Below are 21,661 nucleotides of genomic sequence, written 5' to 3' on the forward strand. Positions count from 1 at the left end.
CCCTTGAAAAAAGCACCAGATAAACAAGATAACAGGGATACCCTTCCGCTAACTTACTTCAAGATATTTTACTAAAATTACATGACAAAGAAACACCCGATTAGACACTTTTAGAGGGGAAATAAAGGGTTCCTGTGACATTCCATTACTCCATGCTCTTTTCTTCCTGTTTCACTGATACACAGTCTAACTCTCAGATAACCTGAAGGCATTAATATGTAATATTTGCTTCACAAACATTGTCAGGCTCATTAATATAAAAAACAAACAAAACACAGTTCAGGTCAATGAAACTGGAGTCAGAAAAAAATGTTAAAAGTAGATTTTCATAAGACATACTTGTAGCCAGAAGCAGTGGGAGATCTTAACATGTCTTAGAAAAACAAAACCCCTTTTTTTCTTGTTTAATGACAATGTCATAGCTTAATATTAAAAAAAAAAAAAAAAAAAAAAAAAATATTTACTGTAATAGTTAAAATGGGCTTGCTCTTTGACACCTGTATTTCCACTGACCTTGGCAAACCCCAGGCACCTGCTAGGCATGGCTAATTAATTGCATGCAACACAGTTGACTCAAGTTCCTCCATTTTTTGTACAAATGACTATTCCTGTGTTTCTACATAAGTCACACCAAGCAAACTATTCCCTACTTGAAAGTCACGGTCTGTTTTGTCCTCAAAGCCTCACCCTGACTGCTAGCCTCAAAAGTTACTTTTTACTTCATTCTTACTCCTTTCCCAGCCAGGTGTAAATTGGTCATTTGGCTTCTCTGTGGAGAGTTTTTGCTAAAATTTTGCCCAGTAGGTCTCGGACCAGCGAAACGTGTTTCTCGGGGTCCACGCAGACGGCACCAAAGCCCAGCGCTCCCGCAGAGCAGCAGCTGGGACCTACGCAGCTGGTGAACCCAGCTGAAAGGCAGCGCGCTCGGGTCGGGGATTCCAGCGTGGCACAAAGCCGGGAGCAGCTTCCTTTCCTCAGCTGGCAAGTCCTGTACCAAACAAACACTTTGCAACCCGCCGGTGGAAGTTAGGGCTTGGGGACACGCGCTGGCTCTGCCCAGCTCTCAATTTCTGCCTCAGCTACAGGTAGCTGTTACAAACCCATAGCCCTTCCCAGTAACCCAGAATGCGTAAATCTTCCAAGGCTTCACAGGTTTATCTTCAGAAACCCCTCTTGAGACTAGGCAGCATTACCCCTGCTGCTGAAATCAGAAACAGGTATTTTAGATGATTTCTGCAGTCACAAGTCCACCAGAAAAGGCAGCAGCTGAATCCAGTTCATTGCCACAGCCGTGTGCCCACCCTCTTTTCTCTCGTCAGGGTCCGCATTTGGCTTTTCAGACCTCTGGTACAGTTCTACTCTGTGGTTTTACCCCAAAGTAACTGCACTCTTGCACCAGCTGCCTAAGGTCTGTAGGGACTGCCTGGTGAAAAATTCACAAGGGAGTTAATGAGAGTGAGGGGAGAGGGGAAACAGCCTCACCCAAAGGTTGCTCTCCATGTATCATAACCGGCCTTTGCAAACCCTGTAACCTCTTCCAAATTTCTGTCTTTGATACAAACTTACTATAAAAAGCAAGTTTATTTCTCCCATACCCGTGGGACTGATCTACAACCCCCACCCTGCTACCCCCAGCCACGAATTTCAGCAGCAGCACCAGCAGGTAGGTGCGATCACGAAAACTCGGGCTGCAAACGGTTTGTGTAATTGTAGAGACCCCCAGACCCTCGCACACGCTCTGAGCAAGTCTTGTACGCCCTGACCCACGACTGGCCCGGTTCACTGCTTTTTTTGTTAGGCCTTCTTTTGTTTACTGAACCTTTTCAATGACGAACCAAAATAATATTGAAAACTTTTGTGAGTTGTGAATAACGGTATTTAACTCAGTCTGGGGAGAAAAAAAAATAATAAATCTTCAATTTGCATACTTTAATTAAGGAATAACAGTAATTACTTGTTAGTTCAGCACTGAAAGGAGGATAATTACTACTTGTCCCTACTCACAAGGAAACACGCTCCCCAAACAAGGTCATTTCTTGTTTGTGCCTTTGCATGAATTCAGTTAGCCTCTCGCCGTCCCAGCCCCTGCAAACCTCCTCCTGCTCCCCCTCCCTCCCTGCATGGCAGAGCCCCAGAGCGCTCCCCAGAAAGAATGTGTCCCTACTCCACAGCAGTGCAAGGGCAAGAAAAACCCGCATTTCACCCCAACAGGCAACCGTAAGATTAGTTACAAGACTGAAGGCACATGCAAAGCAACTATCTTGGCGTATCTCGTGTTGTCAGCATGCAGTCATAAACAAGTTCTCACTAAAAATGCACACACTTCTTCATCACTTTTCTTTAACAAATACCTCCTTCCTGTAACTATATTCATGGTAATGATAAGTGGTTTTCCATTATCTCTGCAACTTTGGCTACCCTAGAACATTAGCGTACAATGAGAGATAAGGTGCTTTAAGTCAATTTTATATCTAAATACAAAGATCCCCAAGCCCTGTCTAAATATAGGTGTTTATTCCTCCAAGTTGTTCACTGCACATGACATTTTGAGACGTACTGCATGACTAAAAACTCATAAGTCAATTGATATTCCTAATTAGTATTGTTGTTGCCTTTCTCCTGGCATGAAAAAGAGCACCTCAGATGTTATCTACAAAGTCAACATTACCAGAAATTACAGGCTTCACATCCTCTGGAAGTTTAGCTACATAAAAGTGATGAGACTACAAGAAATCTTTCCTGTATTTCCCTTGAGATATTTTCGTATTTCAAATAAAGCATTCATACTGTGGATACAATTAAGCAAGACTGTTTAGAACAATTTCTACATTCAGTATCAAATTCAAATGCGGCACTAGAATTGAGAAACATAAGTGTTACACAGCTGCCTGACCAAGAAAGACTAAAATACATCCACTGCAAGAATCCCAAAATGATCTTAAATATACTCCCCCTATCCTGTGCTCTGAATAGCGTCCAACTGAAGGTCAGCAGATTTTTAGTTATTAGATTTTGCATATGAACGCATATAATTTCTAAAGCTAACACTCTCTGTGATAAAATCGCATTAGAGAGCTACAATATTTGCAGGATTAGATCTCCAGTCTGAACTGTCACAAACGATATGCTGCCAAGTACTTTAACTGAACTTTGAGCAACAGAAATGCCATTTATGAGAAATCTTACAACGGCAAAAAGTCAACAACTAATGTGCCTCTGTCTGTCAAATTACTGCCTCCCCTCACCCCCCCCCCCCCCCCCAATATTTAAAGCAGAATAGCCTCTGTTATAACCAAGCACGCTAATGCCCAAGAACATTATTGCAAGGGAAAAATCCTCTGCGACAGTATCTCACCACTGAAGAATGTCTCTGGCTCCTCGCACCCAGGACGAACAAGTCCTCTCTATTTTTCCAATCCTCTCCGAACAACCCACGACCTACCTGTGCGGCAGAGGAGAGGCACAGGCTCTGCCTTCAGCTGTTCCCGAATTACCTCATTGGGCACTCAGGTAAAATGAGAAGCTCTTACTAGTCTGTACAGCTCCTTCGCCAGAAATATTGCATGAGTCAGCTTTTATCTATCAAAACCCTAAACACAAAGGCTTTACAGAAACCTGATTCACAACTTTCTCACTGCCTTTTTCCCAGCACACCGACAGTCTTCGGCATCGCTAAGAGCCTGAAATGAAACATGACATCATGCAATTCAGGGACAGGACAATGGCCATCACTGTGGGTAACTTTAAAATGCACACTTCACTGAGCAACACCCACTAACTTCCATTTTTCCAGGCACAACGCTGTGAAAACATCAAATAGAGCCTCCACTTCCAGAGGATTTATTATGCTTTGCTCCTTGATTTGCAGACAATATCGATAAGCATTGTAAAGCAAATAAATCACCTGATAGTATTGTGAAATTTCTGTCTTTATGTTAGAAACTCTCATGAACCTGCGATGCAATAGGATGATTCTTAGCAATAGGATCTTTCTGGATCCTATTCTGCCCTAACAGGAACAGGCTTTTGCAGGGTGCTTGCAAAGCTGCCTTTTTTTTTTTTTTTTTTTTAAGAGGGAGAGGAAAGACTTTCAGAAGAAAATGTGAAAACCAAACCATAAAGTACTCTGTGCTATATCAAAATGAAGCAAAGTAAAAGAAAATTTTAAAAAGAGAGAGAGAGTTTTGCAGGAAAGGGGACAGTGAGGGAAGAAACAGGAGCAAAGATGAAGAAACAGAGAAAATGAGAAAAATGGCTATAGACTGGTGCTAATCGGTGGGAAAGCTGATGGCTCTCTCAGCCTGTGGAGGGAGCGATGGCATCTCTGTCTTGGAGCTGGGAGGCAAAAGAAGTCAAGAGTTCCCAGCTGCTGGCACCACTTTCCAGGTGTGCTCTTACAGCTGCGTGCTCAAACCTAGCCAACAAAGAGATACTCTATCTTTAAAATCATACTTAAAATTCACTCCCTCTCTCCTTGTAGGTAACATGGCCTCAGCTTCATTCTGAGTTTTCCTAAAGAGCATAGTCCTTGAACAATGCCTTTCAGCAGGAAACTGGAGGTAGAAAAAGGAAGCGAAGACAGCCTTGAGACCATTTGCAAAGCTGCAGAACACTTTGATCTGAACGTCGGGGCTGTCGGGGTGAAAGTCTGTTTTACCCAGGCTGAGACACCAGGTGTTTACAACCTGTTGCCATGCTGCCAAGTCTGAGATCATTGAGATATGCTCTCTCTCACATACGTTCTCCTGTAGATTTTGAGGGTTTTTTTAATATTTACATTAAAAGATACACATGCACATGCACACTTTTTGCAAGATCTGTGCAATACTTCAGACAGAGCCACCCCATATCTATAAGTCCTGGACACACTCACAGGCACAGGATGGCCAAGACTGGTCCCCACGTCCTCAGCCCACGCACAGTGCGGCACCCAGGTACCCGATCAAATAACCTGAATGTGGCAAATTTACCATACATTTGCTATGCTCCACGTTCACACATTTCTGTCAGGAGCTAACGATTCCCGCCTCTGGACCTCTGCTTCCTCACACCTTGCGCCCACCTTGCCTACGGAGGTATTATCACCTCTGAAACAGGTTTTACCTAACTCCCCAGCAGACCTGTAGAGCATCAACCAGCCACAGGGCATTGCTTGGTCACTTCTGTCAAGTCCTACAGCATACAAACAATACCAGCAGCTTCGTCGTTTAGCCATGACAAACCTGAACTCCGAAGGCTCAAATCAAGCCCAGTGACAGACTGACCCCGAGGCAGCCAGTGACCGAGAGCTTCCCACATCTGCTTCAGCAGCCTGCAGCGATGCAGCATGAGCTTCAGCCACTGCTCTGAACTGGCACAGTGAGCTCTCGTGAGCATTAGTGAGGTGCGGGGGTGGAGGGAAAACAGAGCTGAGGTCCTTGCTCTGTTCTGCCTTGCTCTTTCATCTCTGCACATTCACATTTGGCCTTAGCTCTCCCTTGCATCCCCAAGTACAAGTCAGCAGAATTTTACCCTATACATGAGGATTTCCCCAAGAACAACCCCTTACCCCCATCACTTTAAATACGCATAGCACAGAGTTATTAGTGCAGGAGACTAGAAACGCAAAAGCCTTCTGGTTTACTATCTAATGTGCATCACCAATGAAACAGTACACAGACGTGCCAGAAAAATGTTTTTGCCCCACTTCTCCTCGTTTTCTAGAATTTCATATCCCCCGAGTCTGGCTTTTGCTCATCTGCACTATCTTTTAAGAGCTGCATCCCTTTCTCTGCACCGTCTCCTCCTCCTTCCCGTTGTATGCACAGTGCCATAAAAACCACATTATTAATGTATCAGGATTAAGAGTTCAGAAAGGTGTTTTTGTTTTGGAACAAAGTCTTGATTTTTCTAAACTTGAACAATAATGGAGTTTATAAAGGTTAGGAATGATGCTATTCTATAATTCCCAAATGGCTAAGAATTTACTGAAGAAATAAGTGATCCTCAGCAAAATTTAAAAAAACCCCATAACTCAACCACAGGGTACATTCAGGCTTAAGGACACGCTGACATCTTCACCAAAAGTGCAATGTAATGTATTAATAACTCTCTGCAATGCAGTAGCTATTTAATCTGTATACAGTACTGCAGAGACGCCTAACAAAAGGAACAAGCCATCACATGCTGCTGACGTACTGCAACACAAACAGAGCATATGGATCCAATGCTCCATTTATAGACCTTTTAAAAGGATTATTTTCCACCTCCTTGTGAATTTTGAAGGCTTGCTTCTCTCCTCTTTTATAAAAAATGGCCTGACTCTATTCTATTCTAAGTCAGAGCAAATTAAAATCCAGTGAACACATGTAGATATAAATGCATATGGAGGAATAATACCCTAGATGATAACGCAATCAAAGCTTTTACATCCTTCTCCTCTCTGCACATACCAGCATTTAGTAAGCAAGAGTAAACAGTGAGTGTTCAACATGATGCTGCTTGAATGTTTTATTATTTTTACATTCAAACCTCAGTGCTGTGACCTGAATGCAAATCCACATGGACTCTTCTTCCCACCCAGCACCACACAGGATCAGGCCTTGCTGCTGGCACATTACTAGTGTCTCTCCATCCTACACTACATCACTGTAACAGTGCCTGGACACCAGGTCTGTTTTTTTCTTCTTCCTGGACGACTCTACTGCTACGAGCAAATGTCCTGTCATGCCAACATAGTACAGCTAAGGCAAGTTTTCAACTTCATCTAACCCAGCTAAAGTGCTGCTGAAGTTCACAACCTTTCAAAGCCTACTACAGCACAAGCACACTGGACATCTTGGCTAGGCATCCCCAACATAGCACAAGACGCTTGTTGCTTTATCAAGAACATTGGAATGTTTTTAAGATTAAAAAATGCTAACTGTCTTGCAGCTAGCAATGTAAAGTAGGCAAAATAAACTTGAGAGACAGATGCACAGTTTCAGTAGAAGGAAACATAACATCTAGGAATCATTCTTATGAGTTACAGTGAAAAATTTAATTGTGTGACCACAAAGAAGGCATCTTTGTACAACTCAACTCTTCCAATTTAACAAGAACTCATAAGTAAAATATCTAACACAAACAGATTAGTTCTTTTAAGTTCATTTTAACAGTATGTTGTTCATTTCTGCCATGGAATTCTCTGTTGACTTCTAAACCTTTCCAGTGAAAGTCCTGCCTGAAAAAAACCACATTTTGCAAAAGCCAGTTCTCTGGAATAGCTGACTTTTTAGATGCCAAATAGAGGTAAGTTTCAGAAGCTTTAAACAGTTGATGTTTTTCTTTAAATTCAGCTAAATGATTTCTCCTGCTTGCTTTTGAATTGGGGACATTTACTGGAACCTCCTCTGTACCTCAGGAAGTACACCAATGAGAATTTTGAAACAGAACTGAAATAACACCACCACACTCACACTAACAGATGTTCACATTTACAATAAAATAAAAACTTTCTTCTGGGTTTTCTCTCTTGAATAAAAATAAAAGCTGCAGAAAGCAGTGGAGAATAATCCTTAAATTCTACCCAGGTTGGAACTAAGACATACTGATGGTGTGGCTCCACCACAGATTGGTTCTGGCATTTCAAGTCATCAGTCATTTTCTTATGCCCACCCCGCTAAAAGGGAACAGTAGAACTTATTTTTAAGTTGGTATTATAACAGTAAGCTTAATAGCTCTTTCAAAACCCCCGTTCAATAGAAACTTATTCGATGACAGTTAAAGGACTCAGGACTTAATAAAAGACTGCAACAGATTTTTGCAGCATACAATCATCAGTATTTTGAAATCTCACAGCACTTTAAATGAAAATACATGAAAATAAGCAGGTGTTCAAGTTCAAAGGAGTGTAACGTACTGCAGCTCTTCTCACTATGTTGCTTCTATAGCTAAGTATGGTATTTTACATAAATAAGGTCAAGAAGACTAAGACTGCTAAATGGCAACAAAATAACTGGTCACAGCAGAAAATCAAGGTGTCTCATTGCTGCCACATACAAGAGATCTGTAAAAACACAGTCATCCCAAATGTTCATTTTTTGTTTTCTGCTGATGAACCTGTCACATCCTGACAGCTGATTACCTTGATTTGGCCCTTCCCTACCCCTCCCTTCCCTTCCTTGTCATTAAGCTTTAAGGTATCTCTGTGAAAGCCACTCCAATAGAACCATGGTTGTGACGAAGAAGTGGCTTGACAATGCTTTCAGAGTTGCTTTAAGGCCATTCTGCAGCGCGTGCAATACTTCCTACTACTTTTTAGCTGCTATTTCACAAAGACAAACCATTGAGAACAACAGAATTCCTGCCTCAAACAAGCAATGCTTTCCTTAGAGCTTTTGTTTGCAAGCAGCAAAGCAGGAATTGAGATGATTTGAGATCACCGCAGTGTCGGTGTACAGAGCAGCAGTAGCCTCTGCACATATGTATGGATGGTGTTAATGCCTGCAACACTTACCGACATATCAGCATTCAAGATTAACAGTGCCAAGAGTCACACTTCAGAAGCTACAGAGCAAGAAGCAAACAGATTAGAGGCTTGGACTTGCTTACAGTGAACATTTGGTGCATAATTCACAGCGACTGACTTACTGAGTCATAAGCCTTTCTCTGCACTTTCTTATTAGATCAACAACAGGCTTAATTCGAACCAGAAAGACAGGCATTTTATTAAAGCTATGTATATTGCAGAGCCCCTATGTCTTCTTTAACAACAGCCACAGAAAAAATAATCCTATGGGCTTAAAAGTATTAAAATTCTCTGATATTCCTATTCAGAGATATTTTAATTGAATTTTATACACACATAACATCCTAGAAAGAAAGTCAGTGAAAAGGGATCTTCAGATTTCTACTGACCATTGGATTTATTATGCAATTGTTTGTCAATCTGGAGGGAAAAAAAACCTGACAAACACAAACAAGAGAGGGGCATGAAACCTCATTCATAAAAACGTACCACTACATGTTTTACAATGAGGTAGGAGAAATTTAAAACGTTCATGAAAAGACATGTGATAACAACTGCCTGCTAGCATCCTTCTGCTTTCCTGACTTTTACAGTCAGTACCATATTACTTTTCTTTTGCAGCCTTCAAACACTTTTACACTGGCCAGTTTTCAGACTGCTTGTTAACTATAATAGACAACATCTAAAGCCGTCCATGTGGCCCAAACAACTGCCAGTATTCAGTAAACAAATCAGATGAGCTTTCTCAGTGTTTAGGTCAGAGACAGGAAAAACAGAAACTTAGACTCCCATTTAAATCCTCTCAGTACAGCAAATGGAGTTATTTTTCTCAGATTTCTCCTTCGCCCTGTACCTTTCTTCCAGATAGGGACATTCAATCCCACCATTTTTCTTGTTGTTTGGGTTTTCCACTTGCTTTTCTTTGAGAAAGGAATAGCAAATCCCTCCTTATTTAAATATTGGAGCTGGGATCCAAATAAAAATCTCAAATCCAAAACACGCAGCCTGGACTTGGAGAAGTTTGCCCACAAAGGCAAATACTATGAGCTCAAATGAGTGAGGGTAGGGGGTGAGGAGGGGAGGATGTTTTAACTCTGCGGTGGAACTGCAGGGTTTTCCCAACAAGCTGTGCGAGAAAACAATTCCTTTTGTTGTTCCTGTTTTTACAGAGAACATCAAAGGTTTCTCAACTCCGTATATACATGGGAATTTACAAGTAATTCAGTGCATGGTGTAGCATTTAAGAGCCATTCTCACAATTTACTACTCTGTTTATTTTTTTAAAACCTCACACAGTAAAACATTTATTTTTTTCCAAAACCTGCAATCAAATTAAGAACATTAAGCTGTTGAACTTAGTGAACTACCTTCTGTTATGTCCATGCTTTTCCTTAAATTCAAATGTCACCTTCTAGCTTCCCCCAGGGAAAGCTTTCCCTTAACATTCAGCCATGAAACTCATCAAAAAAAAAAAAAAAAAAGAGATGAAGGGAAAAAAACCCCTTCCCCTCTCTCTTGTCTTCTCCCATAGGTAGACCGCTGAGCTGTAAGATCCCTACAGGGGACTAACCGCATACAAGCATGAAGCTGGTATGGCAAAAGAGCAGGGAGGAATGGCTAACCACCCCCAGGCTTCTTCCAGCCCTGTTACAAGGAGTCTACAAGCTGAAAATCAGTTTCCCTCGGTCTGCCCCGACATCCCAAGAGCTCCGAGACTCTTCATGGCCAAACAATGCTGCGCATTCACTATTGAGCTCTAAGGCGCAGAGACACACTGAGAGGCCACTACATTGGTATTATTCCACTACGTTCAGCCTGTTACCACAGCTATTAGCTGGCGTGCTCACTTTTCAAATCCCCATCTCTTTGGAAACCCTGACTACCATTATTTTATTGCAAAGAGGCACAGGTTAAAAGAAATTTAGCTGAGCATTTTCCTACTCTCCCCCTTTGGCATTACCTAGGATGTATTACTCATATAGGCAGAATTTCAGTAAGAAGCATCTCACTTTTACAGTTCTATAGAAACTCTGTTGCTACGGAAGCGTTTTATTAACAAAGATTTTGGCAAAAGGTTTGTGAAGGTTGTGTAATTTCAGTCAGTAACAGAATGCAAACAGATGATCAGCCATAACTATTTAGTGAAATCCTTGAACTGAATCAGGGCTTGCAAATAATTTCATTAACTTTATTCAGCGAAACAGCAGGATGGTGGTTCTCCTCCATGTCATTTTTATTCTTTTGCATTAATTTCTATATACAGCCATGGATAAAATCAGTTATACTTATTTCTGCATCAAAAAAGCATTTATGTCTCAATACAGCAAGCTGTAAGAACGCCTATATTCTTCCCCAGGACAAGTAGCATGAGAAGAGTAAAACAGGTCCCTTTTGCAACTGATCAGCATCACTTAATAGAGCACCAAAGTTATTAAAATTTCCACTCCAATGATCTTTCAATGAATCCATGTTCTTCATAATCTAAAACTAAAGGACTTGAAATATTTTAAACCTTTAAACTATGCACAGACCCTGCCAATTATAAATTTATTGCAAAATATTTTGAAGGTTAGAAAAACAATCTGGGAGAAACATTCCCCTTCTGATGAAACTAGAGCAAAGTTCTTTGAAAACAATGACAAAGGCATCTGGCGCTGAAGGCCTGAACACTATATGGGAAGACAAGTCAAACTGACTGTGGTCATATTGCTGCCTTTTGCATGGCAATCACTATAGCTGACCTCAACTCAGAAAACTGCAACATCAAAAAGTGAAAGAGCTCCACGGCTAAACCGTGACATTCACATGTGCATTGATCAGTGGAGGAAAAGCTTCCAATGGATCACCACAGGTAAGAGATCTTCAGTGGTAAAATTACCAGAGACAGGGGAGTCACAGCTGTAACGATAAAAGCATCTCCCAACAGGCACAACACAGATCCACTGGAATTATCAGGAAGGGGCTTCAACATCAGTATTCCCCTTTGCCCTTTTTTGGTACAACAATATAAAGCCATTTTTAGGCCTTGATGAACAGCATTAACACAAACTGTTTCTAGAAGACAGATATCTAGCTTACCAGAAGATTGCACAAACTCTAATCCAGTTTAATCACTACATTTAACGTGTGTTGATTTTGTTATTTATGTGTTTTATTTATAACTTATTCATGCCTAGGAGAAAAATGATTTCCTGTGTTAGAAGAAGATTCAAGAGAAAGTCCTGATGCTGCAGATAATTTGTTGTTCTTAATACTTTTGCATCTGCCAATAACTCTGTCTTGGAAGAATACTGCACAGGGAGGAATATGGGAGCATGAAAGCCTAGGAAAGTTAGAATGGAAGTCCTACCCCCTCAACACTCTTAACCAATCACCACTGGCAATTTATAGGATTTTGAGTTGTGGTCTTCCATTTTATCAATGTTATTAGCAGTCACATACCAACATTGACATTCAAGGATGGGAGCAAAACAAACATCAGGGGCATTTGCCAGATTTCTTACTGGAGGTACCATGGGCGTTTTTAGTTATCAGGTTCCATGCACCCTGAAAAGGATAGTTCAAACTCCAAGTCCCACTATGTCAGCACTCTGTCTCTTGCATCCAGAGGTGGCAAGAAGCATATTTAAGATAAAAGACCCGATAATCACCATTAGCAAACAGGAAAACAATTATGGAGTATGCACCGAGTGTATTACACTGGAGCCCACCATTTTCCCCCTGTATTGACATTCCTTTCTCTTATGTTTGCTTTTCTCTTTTCAAACTACCATAGTTGGTTTAGGAACGTATCGCTGATACTGGTGGTTCTGCTTTGAGCCTGTAATATTACTCTGCACATAGTGATGTAGCTAGGAATCCCTCCTTAGCACTCCCACTTACCGCCTCCATTTATCCCCTTTGTTACAGAGATGAATGGGCTTGGGAAGTGACAGATTATACTGTTAGTTTAAATAAAGGTAATTTACTAGGCAACTCCACATTCTCATGATTTTAAGGAAAAAAAAAAAAAAAAAAATCTTCAGGCTTCCCAAAGCAGAACAGAAGGGATATGCATGCAGCACATCGGGGTTTTCAAATTTCCAAAGTGCTTAGCCATGGACCTTTCCCATATGAGTTTTAATGAAACATTTACTGTATTTAAATCAGAAACTAGAATAGCCATCCTACTCATATTAAAAAAAATAAATAATATCATACTTCTCATTACTATCTAGCCGAAGAGAATCATTTTTTACCACTTAGAAGACAAGCTGTTCTTTGTCACTGGGATGTACTGCATCAATCACACACTAGGCCACCTAAAAGGGTCCATTGATATTGCATTGATATTTACATCTAAAGCTTTAAAATTAAATAAATAGTTGCTGAATAAGGAATTATCTTCTAACCCACCATAAAAGTTAAATGGCAGACTTTCTCTATGAATGTAAGTCCTGAGCCCTTAATGTGAATGATTTATGCTTTCCCATCCTCGGAACAAGCGAGTTGATGCAAGAGGAATGTAAAGCCTTACACTTCAGCTGATACCCTGGGGTCCATCTTGCAAGTTTGTTTAGATGAAAAACAACCCACAGTGAAGAAAAAAAAAAAAAAATTATCCATTTTGCTTTTCCGGATTATCTGATGCCACAACTTACACGTGCTCTTGACTGGAAAACTCATATCGATTGATGGCACCTCATCAGAAATTCCCACTTGAAATGGAGAGCATTTAGTACAATTTTAGGAAATAGGAATAAAGCATCACAGTGAAGACAGAGATTATGCATAATGAAATTTTAGTGCTGCAGTTAGTCTGGTAACTTTGACGTTCCTCTCACATAAAGCTCTATGTCACAGCAAGGCAATTAGGCCCCGTTTGTCGGAACAGCCCTTTGTTGAGGATCTCCAGATTTGATCTCCCTTATCAGTGCTAAGCACTCAGGGCTTCAGGCAAGGGGAAGCTGAAGGAATACTGTAACTTTAGAAAACAGGCCCTGGAATTAGATACTTAGCTTGTGAAAACATCCCTAACTCATTGACTTTAACAGCTGACAAAAAACTTGAAATGGCTGCTCAGTGCAGAGCGCAGGTTCCATCTGCCATCGGTCTTCATTTGCCGCATTGGGAACAACACTAGGTGTAAGCCTCGCTAGGCAGAAGCCTGAAGAGGCCATAATCCACTTTGCTATTGCAAAAGAAAGCTCCACTATACAAGATTAACTTCTTTCCTTATGTTCTCGGTACAAGTCTGTCTACTTCACGCATCAAATGCCTTCAGACAGACGGCCGTTCTCAACCTTCCGACTCAAGAGGTCACCCCATCACTGCGGCCCAGGGCTGACTCTGCAGCTGCTGCCGGCACTGCCGAGCTGGGGCACGACCATCTCTCCTCCAGCACAGCTGTCCCGTCCCACTGGCAACAGAGGCCTCAGCTAGGGAGTCTGCAGGGGCAGGAACAGCATTATGCCCATTCGGATACTTTTGCTGCAGTAGATAGACCCTTATCTGTTCCTGAGTTTAGTGTAGAAGCCATCTCACACGTTTGTATGACATGTTATCACCGTGGTGTCCTCTGGCACTGCAACACACTCAGACACTTCTTTTTTTTAATGACATAAGGACAGAAAAAAAAATCTTTCAACTTTATGCATATATTTATGCATTTTATATATATATATAAAAATATAAAAATCATCTCTTGCCAGATCATAGAACTTATTTTGAGAGAGAAGGACAAAAACTTGACTTGTTGTCACACCACACTATTACAACCCTCCCCTTTTACTGGGAAAATACAGAAAAGGTTAAGCAGTTTTGCTACAATGTTACGCTTTCCAAGTGTGATAAAAGTAGGATTGGTGTTAAGTTGCTGAAGCCTAAAGGTTTGATGGATATAATACCCTGAGTCAGAAGACAGACAAAACTACTCCTTTCTTCAGGACCTACATGCACCAGTGACTTGGGACGCTCCTGGGCTTGGGGTCAGAGACAGCATGCCATCAGAAAACACTTAGCATGCAGATCCTGTAAACCGATTCCTCTCTGAACGCTTTAAACTCCTCCTTTTCCATGCTTATTACAATCGTAAGGGCATTTTAGGATCTTCACGCCAAGGTCGGCGGTCTCGACTTCTCAGACCTGCCTCACTTACGGCCATGAACAGAAGGAAAGGATAGTCTTGACTTTGTTGAGCCTGCTTTTGTAGTGAAGAATCAGTGGCTTCACTAATTGCAAGTCAATTTTACAGTCACGTGTCTAGGATATACGAATAAAACTTTTAAAAATTCACCTTTTATTACAGCACAGCTAAATTCAACAGGCAATCACATGAAGGAGGAGGAGGGTCTCTCTTTTGGGTTATTTTTTTTTGCTGTGTAAAAATCTTTTATGTAAGCATACTCCCCCCCTGTTGCCTTAGGCTCGGTTTACACTCTGATCATAACAAAAGATGTTTCCTTCTGTAGTTGTTACTCTATACTTCAATCCCCCATCAAAAACAGCCGGGCTTGTAAAAACAGACATGTCAAAAGGTTAAGAAATGAACAAATAGATTTTCTCCAGCTGTAGAAAAGTAGCTGACAAACTCAACCCTCCGGATCACAGGAGAGAGGCATTACTAAACCAAATGTCTGGTATTGATTTAAAATGGAAATAAAGGCATGGATTAAATTAACCTAGCAAAAAAGTAAGCAACTACATGAAGGAGTACTTTCAATTTGAGAAAACTGGATGATCTCTCTCTAAGAAGGAAGAAAAGCATCTTAACAGATACATGATTCAGTATATACATTACAAATACCAAGCAAAATCCATTATAATAAATACCCGGTTTAAGCAAGCAGTACTGAAATAGTAAATATAGTATATTAGAAATAATCATGTACCAGAATAAAGGTTGCTCAGCAGGGACTACAAACATTTCATAAACCTGACATACTCATTTATTACAGAGGTTGTATCAAATTTGTAATGCTCCTAAATATTTGATACTTTGCTTTCAACATTTGGCTTTTATGAAGGATGCAAAACGATCTGTGTTTTTAACTCTGCTTGCACCATTTAAACCCAAACAAGACTTACACAGAAAGTTACCTTCTTTGGCAGGGTGGGGAAAGGGATTTCCTAAGGCCTTTCTTTTCTCCTCTTTCCTCCCCACCCTCCAAGTAAATGAAACTAAAGGTCAGCAAGTATTCAGTGCAGTGGAAAGCCCCAGGTTATAAAAATAAATGAATTAGAAAAGCTATTCAAGACTATAATAACTGGACACATACACTCCAGACCATTCTCAAAACCCAGACATGGCTGTGGAATTACACTAGGTATCCTGACATTGCTAGCAAACATGATTAAAGTATATTCATACGCATTGTGAAAAAACACATCATACACAGACAAAACATATCTCCCCAAATATTTGCTCTTGTCATTCAAGAGATTAATCCCTGAAGGAAACAATCATATAATGCATTTTCCATCTGCTGTTTTTCTCTCTCTACTCTAAAGGCACAGGAAAAATATATCTTTTAACAATAAAAATTATTTTTTGAAATATTCTTTAAATAGGCTTTTGATACCCTGTAATAAAATAGTTATCTGTTTTATATGCTAGTCAAAATCCTCGCAAGAAGATGAAATGCTAATGTGAGCATACCATAGACAGTGAGCAAAATATATTTAGGTTCTTAATTTTCAGACCAGTTTGGTCTCAGGGCACTCTTTCAGATTCACTTTAAATCCCTAATAAGCCCACCTGTGGGCTTACCTCTCTCCTCTCACTCTGGATCCCATACTCTCAAGCCCCATTAGTGCTCACAACAGCATAATGGTCCTGGGGCCACTCAGCTCAGTTTTCCCCTGCATCAGGCTTCTGCTCAAACTGGGCAGCGGCACAACCATCCATCCCAGCGGGACAGAGCGGCAGGAATACGTGGCCCGGGGGCTCCAGGGAGAAGAGGGTTGTCCCCTCTGTCACTGCACCCAAGTGTTTGGAAACCTCTGGGAGAACAAAGGTACCTGCACAAACCATCCGGCACAGCCGTCCCCAAGACCAGACGCCTGGTTTTTGCAGGTTCAACCAGAATATGTGCCTGTTCCCTTGCCTATCAAAGGACCTTTGGGGAAGTGGTGTGGGTTATCAGAAAGCATGAGAAGTGAACTTGATGACAAACAGACTGATGGATCATATCCTCTTTTTATCCTCATTTAAACATAAGTTTAGCTTCAGGCGTGCAGTCTCATTGATTTAACTGGAATTATGAAATCTAACAACACACGTGTGGTGCATCAGTGCACACATAACATTAGTTTCTGGACAGACATCACTTCCCATCAGTTGATTCAAACAAAACCGAGTTGCAGTAAACCTCAGTGGCTTCAGAGGTACGGTTTGGGAATTTGTATCTCCTGTTAGAGCTAGTTCCTCTGGGCAGTGCTGAATGCATCCTTTTCCTTTCTTCCCACTTTCTCCCACAAGAAGTGTAACTTCACTTCAATCCATCTACTGTAGAGCACTTACAGGGAGGCCAGGACATACAAGTGACTTACTTTGAACCATTGAAAGGTAAAGTATTGAACCTGGTTTTCCCTGAAAGCCAGCAAGTTAAAGAGAAAATGCTTCTGCAAAGGTTTCAGTAAAATTAATCAGTAACTTTTTTCTCCTATAGCTAGCAAATTTTAGAGAGAACAAACCTTCCAATCCCCAAATGAAACTAGAGTAGTATTTGAGATCTTTGACTAAACAAGACAACCACTTCTGCTTTCACATGCCCCTGTGCAACACACTTCCACAAATCAATCACTAGGGGTAAAATAACATTAACAGTGAGAGGAATAAAGTATTATACTACACAAAAATAAAAAAATACTTTGCACTTCTATGGTTTCTGTAAAAATGCAGCATAAATCGTGTCTGAAAGACTCAAACTCTGCAGTTTCTCTCTATCTTCCTCCATCTTTCCCCCATCTTAAAGAGAAATGGCAAATGAAATACCCGGGAATAACATACTTACTCTTGTAACACAGCTTTTCATTCTTGCACAGCTATGTCAGCCCACACAAAATGCAATTATGAGGAAGATCAAAAAAGCCCCACAGCATTTAGTATTTGCCACGCAGGTAGTGAATTAAAGACATTTGGGTACATCACTGAGATGACAGAACGCATGCATACTGCAATGAACAAGCTGCAATGGCCAAAGGGACTGGTCATCCCAGCTATGCTAGACTCAATGACCAATTCAGGAAAAACCCTTCTCAGAAAATTTTTGGCATGAAAATACAGGGTATCAGTATTTGTTGTTTTCTTGCTACTTCATTCTTGGAAGTAAAAGTTACCTTAGAAATTAAATGAAGTATCACAGTAAACTTCGTATTTTAAATTACTCAACAGTCACTAAGTGCTTACTGTATTACATTATATAGCTGGCCCACAACAAAAAATAAGAAACCAAAATAATGCTATATATACAGAACAGCATTACCAATTCTTTAATAAAAGAGTCTCTGTTTTTAGGGTCTTATAGCAACTCCAAATATTGGTAAAAGCTTTTACTGGAAGCAGGCAAAAGTGAGAAAGATGGAAAAGATAAAAGAAAAGGAAAGGCTTACCCCAAAAACTCGTCCTACACCAAATGCAGATTCATTTTCACTGGAGGCATAACTGTATACAATATACTTCCTATCTAGCCCCCAAAATAACAGCTAATTAGCTACTGCTGTTTTCAAACATTCTAGAATTGTTATTGACGAGAAACACACCTGCAGAGTAAGTCCCGCCACCCCACCTCACCACCCCCTGCAATTACTTCTGCACTTGTGAAGCCAAGTAACTGGTCACTCTCTTGGAGATATTCAGCACTGGATTAACGAGTAGCTAAGAGCCATCCTCTCATTCCGATTTTAAAACTGCAGTTTTGATACCACAGCTGGACACTTGCCACCACTGCAGGCCTCAAAGAGGAATACAGCTTAAAAAAAATAAAAATAAAGAAAAAGAAAAGGAAAAAGAGAAAAAAAAAAAGGCATCTTTCAGGAAAATTCTTCCTCCCCATCTGCTGCACTGCAGCATCTTCAGCCTCTTTGGGGAGCACGTTTATTCCACTGCCAGTTTTGCATTCCAGTTCGAGAGAGCTGCAGGCACACCAAGTAGTATCTTTCAATTATTTATGTTTGGGAATCCTCCAGAATTGCTTTCCATAAGCTGTCCGGGAAATGCTGCTTGGCAAATTTGCACTATGGCTAGGACTCAAACTCCCTGTACAGACTGCATAAAGGACTGATAGAAAAGACTTTCTTAAAACAGTAACATCCCCACCACCACACACAACACACACTGACTGCTTCACTAACATACACTGACATAATCTGGCAAGTGAAAGGGGAAGAAAAATTCTATTTTCTGCCAACAAAAGAGGAAATTAATTAGTTGGACATTAAATAAACTATAAGGATTTAAGAACAAAACAAAAGAACCCCTCTCAAACTTCTTAAATAGCATATATTTACACACCTAACATCTTTTCCTTTATTCTCTCTTCTAGACACATGGTTAAGTTACTGAAGTTACCAAGTAGCACCAAAGCCACAGAAGCCACATACATGGACACCTGTTTAGTGAAAACAAAGTAAAATATACCAGCCTAACTTCTTTCCCCAAGGTATTTATGAATATTGTATTTTCTTTTTTTCAAACATAGTTATGGAGGGACGGAGAGTTGTTTACGGGGGGGGGGGGGGGTGAGGGTTTTTTTATTATTATTTTTGAAGTATTATTTTTCCTAATCCAAAGCTTGCAAATCTTTAGAAAGAGGAGAAATGAGAGGAAAAGAAAGAAAACATTACTGCCATGCAGCTACATAAGCAAGAAAGAGCCTTTCTCTTTTTTCTAAGACTATTTTGAACAAAAGCATCATTTTGAACAGAAGCCACACTTAAATATGAGCCTCAATCTGGAGCAAAGAGTTAACTGTGACAAAAGTGAGATCTAAATTAACTGAGGAAATCCCAATGGTATATAGTACTCCTTGCTAGCAAAGACAAACTCATGTTTATTGCAATAGCTCAGCTGCACACAAATATAACGGCAGTCGATAAGCCAAGGGTAGAGTGCCATGCATAATAAGGAACCAGCCACTGACATTTGCTGAACACACGGTAAGAAAAAACACCGACCTTTCCATTAAATAGAATTTAAAATTTTAAACAGTACAAGAGTTAAGGTCCTAGAAGCATAAATTAGCTATGCAATGGGGAGCACACACCAGACGATGCAATTACATTATAAAACACCTAGTATTGCTCACTATCACTGGTTGTGTTCATTATGGCTTATATTATTGGTAGTACAGTGCGTACCTGAGTAGAGTGTTCATAAAGAGTCAAAATATTACTTGAAATTATCCTAGCATTAAAAGATAAGTTCTAGCTGGATTGGAGGGCAATACATATACTGCCGAAGCACTAAGCTGAATTACAGCTACAATTTATTGCACCATCAACGTTTGTCTGGCTATGTTGTTCCATGCATGCCAAACAGTAAATTCAAAAGAAAGCTCCTCGAAAATACAGTGAACTAACTTCAGCAGTTATGAACATCACCAGCTATACACTTCCCTGCATTTATTAAAATACACCCCACAAACCTAAGTAAAATACTTCACGGGTGGGAGCCAGCACTGTTCATCTACGCTTCAAGGAAACTACCTGTCCCTCCTTTCATGCATTCTGACCAAAGTTTGTAACAAGAAAGCTGCAAATGGCGAAAGGTTAATTAATGAGGGTTTTTCCATTAACTCTTTTTAAACTTCAGAGCTGTGCAAATTAAAGATAAAGTACATTTACTCCCTAGAAATCATATTAAAGTATGAAACGAGTCAGAGCCCCTAGAGAGATAATGGAAATCATGTCTTCAGATAAGCTTTACAAAGCTCAATTTTAAATTGAAAAAAATGTCAAATCCTGAGGTTTAATTAGTCCTGGCAGGTCTGGACCACTGGGAACATTTCCTTAATTTCAGTCATCAAAGTAATTATTGAAGGTTTTAAGGCTGGATGGTGGGGAAAGGAGATGGGATAGCAAAGGGGAACGAGAAGAGGAGGCAGCTTGTTTCTCACTGCTAGCACACCAATGTTTAACTTCTCAGTTCTGCACCTAACTTTGATCAAAAAAGGAAAATAAACTTGACCCAGTGATAACACTTGAACCCTCTGTACTAACAAACAGAAAACTAATTAAATTATCTTCCAGCTCCCTCCCTCAGGCAGCACTAAGCAAATGAGCTACGCCTTCCTGAACAAAAATTCACAAGTAGAAGGTTTGTGTTTTCAGCTCCTTCCTGTGCGACCAGGAACAGATTTGTTCCTTTCATTACTGTAATCTGCATCCAAGAATTTGGAGATTTTATATCACACTTGTTCAAAAAATGACGTTTTTTTACATATTTCATGCACCTTTCTAATACACCTGAAGAATTTGGAGGAAGGAGGGTTTGAATTTCACCTGCACATATCAAAAAAGGAAACAACCTCTGTCAGGTAATACCCGACCCAGTTCCAAGTTTCACCTATTTTTAACAGCCTTGGATTTGGCCACCACATTCAAATATTGATAATGACCCCAATTCAGCAAACAGCAATGCGCACTTTTATCTTTATCACACACGCTTAACTTTGTTCTTGTGAGCAAAGAATGAAGGTCAGAGCAATCTCACTTTTCTTCTTAGGCAGAGTTCCTCACTTAAATATTAAACTTATCCTACCTGAGTTTACTTAGAAGTTATATGTCCATTAATTCACTAGCAACATTCCACTCTTTTTTTCTTTTTCTTTTTTTTTTTTTTTTTAAATTAAAAGCTCTTCCATCACAATTACACAGCTCACCTGGACTGCAACTATAACACAGCTCTACTGTGGACTGTATTATCCTACAGATACATTTTTGTGGGGTTTTTTTAAGTATGCATTTTTACATTCTACAGAGTAGAAATACAAAAGGGATTCCCCAAAATAAACAGAAAGGCCAGAGACCAATATATTAAAGGAAGCTCTCATAGACATACTGAGGAAAAGCCAGATGGGGGCACAGGACAACCTTAGCTATTGATTTTTGAGCAAGCATTTACAACACACAGGTGCAAATGTAGCAGCACGAGGGCTACCAGCTCTCTTAACATTGCTCAGCTTACAGGTGAAG

The 21,661-nt window shown here is 40.3% G+C and overlaps 1 protein-coding gene across 3 annotated transcripts in view; it reads right to left on the reverse strand.

Moving 5' to 3' along the window:
• The window catches only part of PLEKHG1 (pleckstrin homology and RhoGEF domain containing G1), a 138,421-nt gene that overhangs the window by 54,548 nt on the left and 62,212 nt on the right, over positions 1-21,661 (reverse strand). Inside the window, exon 1 of one of the 3 annotated variants that reach the window (XM_049801268.1) lies at positions 3,356-3,438. The exons of the other annotated variants lie outside the window; for them this stretch is intronic. The gene's annotated coding sequence lies outside the window, so the exon portion shown is untranslated. Of the gene's footprint in view, positions 1-3,355; positions 3,439-21,661 lie in introns of those variants that run through there. 3 annotated transcript variants of the gene reach the window in all.

Source organism: Accipiter gentilis, chromosome 5 (assembly GCF_929443795.1).
Source record: "Accipiter gentilis chromosome 5, bAccGen1.1, whole genome shotgun sequence".
In the NCBI taxonomy this organism is placed as follows: Eukaryota; Metazoa; Chordata; class Aves; order Accipitriformes; family Accipitridae; genus Astur; species Astur gentilis.